Below are 3403 nucleotides of genomic sequence, written 5' to 3' on the forward strand. Positions count from 1 at the left end.
ATGATACAGCTTCTAAGCATTTGGGACAGACATGTTTTCTGTTTTTTCTTCCGATAATAATTGAATACAAATTTTATTTGTTGGACAACTATTTGTCACCAAAATGTTCAGGACCACTTTGAGTTGACATCCTAGCTACCTTACAAAGAAACCAGTGTCTGATGCTCGGACACCCCCTCTGTGTGCCTCTGCCATCCCTCTTACGTACTTTAGTAGATTATTATTATTATTATTAATTATTATTGGAATTCAGATGTGCCTAACAAATCTTTGTATCTCTAACTCTATGTATTCATACTTGAACAAGTCATTGTGAAACTATCACTAGTGGGGGCCAGCAGATGGTGTAATGATTAGGTCGTTGAACTCTCACATGTCCCACCACTGTTCGAGTCCCAGACCCGGCGGCTTGAAAATTATGCTGGGCAAGTGTGCACGCATGCCCAAGATCCTGGGAGGAGAAGGGGTTGCAGTGTGGCCACCCCTCTTTGCGGGGGTGGGAGGGTGACTTCTCACGTTCTCTCTTTCTCTCTCTACAATAAGTGCATGTGCCGTAAGGCAAAAACCTTAAAAAAAAAAAAAAAAAAAAACTTTCACCAGTCATATAGTACATGAGCATTTTAAAAGCAGAAACTTAAAAATAATTTTATTTTTCACTTGTACATAGCATGTTATTTACTACTACATTATGACTATGTCAACCTACCTGGGCTCTTACAAGTAGGATTTTATGAGATTAGAGTTCCTGTGATTAAAAACATATACACTGGGGCCAGCAGGTGGCATAGTGCTTACTACACTGGACTCCCACATGACCGAGCGCGGTTAGAATCCCAGAACTGGTGGACTGAAAATCACACCAGGCACATGTGCATGTGTGCCCAAAACCTCAGGAGGAGAAGGGAGGAGAAGAAATTGTGGCATGATCTTCCTGCCTGGAGATGATCTCTCACTGTCTCTCTCTGTTCCTTTCTGGCAAGCACATGTGCCCTATGGCAAAAAAAACTTTAACAAAATAATAATAATAATACACAGAGGAAATTGCTAACCTGAGCTATTTCAATTTCACTGCTCATATCTCTGCAGTAGGAAGAGACTTTCATGTGGGATCAAAATTATAAATACTTGAATTTGAAGTTAACTCCATACCATATGTGAATTGGCCACCCCACTGTAGTAAGTTTCACATCTTTGAATAGTTGGACTTATGAAAAATTAGGCTTAGACATCTTATTTAAGTTTGCTCTTAAGTGTAGAATACGTTCTGGTCATACAATCTCTCTGGAGAACACACGTACATGACCTCTGAGGCGTAGGAGCCTCTGTTATGTTTTATGGGACTTATAAGCTGCACAATCAATTTATGTAATCATGTCAAATGAACACAGGTTACTTTGAAATTGAATCAACTTAAATCTAGCTCTCCTGCCTTTTAATATTTGGACACGGAGGAGACAGTAGTATGGAAACCACAGCCTCCAAAGACTCACAAGTGCCAAAGATTTTTTTTAATTATTTTATTGGGGCCAGCAGGTGGCATGATGATTAGGGGCGCTGGACTCCCACATGGCCAACCATGGTTCGAGTCCCAGACTCGGTGGCTTGCGCGTGCCAGACTCTGTGTCTTGCTTTCTCTCTCTCTCCTCTCTCTCTCTCTCTCTCTCTCTCCCTCTTGCTTTGTCCCTCTCTGGTCAAATTAAAATAAATAAATAAAGTTAAAATGGTCAAATTATAATAAATAACAAAGATAAATAAAATAACCCTTTCCTTTTTTTTTTTTTTTTTTTTGAGAGGTTTTTGCTATAGGGCACATGTGCTCGCCAGACAGACAGAGAGAGACTGAGACAGAAAGCAAGAAATCACCCCCCAGGGGGGATGGCCATGCCACAATCCCTTCTCCTCTATTCTCCTCTCGGGATCTTGGGCACGCACACACACGTGCCCGGTGTGAGTTTAAGCCACGGGGTCCGGGACTCGAACCATGGTCGACTACGTCCAGTGACATAGCCATTACACTAACTGCTGGTCCCAAAATAATCCTTTTCTTAACTTTATTTATTTTAATTTGACCAGAGAGGGAGTTAAATAAAATAATTATTTTCTTAACTTTATTTATTTATTTTAATTTGACCAGAGAGGGACAGAGCTAGAGAGAGTGGGAAAGTGAGAAAGCAAGCCACTAGGTCCAAGACTCAAACCGTAGTAGGCCATGTGCGAGTCCAAGATCCTTAACCACCACACCAACTGCTGTCCTCAATGCCAAAGGTTTTTAAAGAAATTCATGTCACATATTTGAAAAATGAGTAATATTACCCACCAGAAGAAAGAATGAAATGTATTTTTCACCTCTGGGAGGCTATCAGCCATTATCCTCTAACCTGAGAATCAGAACTCCAGATTCTATTTCTACTGTCATTACTAAATTCCACTTCAAATCTGAGCTTGGTTAAGTTTCTGTGCCTTAGTCTCTCAACTTGTAAGTTTCAACTTCCTATGAAAACTGTTTAAACGTCAAGACTAAGATTTACCATATGTATTAATTCTCTTATCTTACAGAAATGATCACTTAAATTTAGTTCTTACCCTGTAAAACATCACAGCTTAGAAAGTGTCTGAGGGCCAGCTTTCCCATTCTGGACTGCGTCGGGCCTGCTTGCTGGTCTCTGCGATCTGAAACTTCTTTGAGTCCGGGAGGCTGCCCCCGGCGACACTGCAATCATCACCATGCCACAAAACGAATATATTGAAGTACATCGTAAACGCTGTGGATACCGTTTGGATTACCATGAGAAAAAGAGAAAGAAGGAAAGTCGGAAGGCTCATGAATGTTCAAAGAAGGCAAAAAGGATGATTGGTCTGAAGGCTAAGCTCTATCATAAACAGCGCCATGCTGAGAAAATACAAATGACAAAGACTATCAGGATGCATGAAAAGAACACCAAACAGAAGAATGATGGAAAGACTCCACAAGGAGCAGTACCTGCCTATCTGTTGGACAGAGAAGGACAGTCCCGAGCTAAAGTACTTTCCAATATGATTAAACAAAAACAGAAAGAGAAAGCGGGAAAATGGGAAGTCCCTCTACCCAAAGTTCGAGCCCAGGGAGAAACAGAAGTGTTAAAAGTTATTCGAACAGGAAAGAGAAAGAAGAAGGCATGGAAGAGGATGGTTCCAAAAGTTTGTTTTGTTGGAGATGGCTTTACTAGAAAACCACCTAAATATCAAAGATTCATCAGGCCAATGGGCTTACGTTTCAAGAAGGCCCACGTAACACATCCTGAGCTGAAAGCCAACTTTTGCCTGCCAATACTCGGTGTAAAGAAGAATCCCTCAACGCCACTACGTACAACTTTGGGTGTTATCACCAAAGGTACTGTCATTGAAGTGAATGTGAGTGAGCTGG

This window comes from Tupaia chinensis, unplaced genomic scaffold (assembly GCF_000334495.1).
Source record: "Tupaia chinensis unplaced genomic scaffold, TupChi_1.0 Scaffold000077_1, whole genome shotgun sequence".
NCBI classification, from domain to species: domain Eukaryota; kingdom Metazoa; phylum Chordata; class Mammalia; order Scandentia; family Tupaiidae; genus Tupaia; species Tupaia belangeri.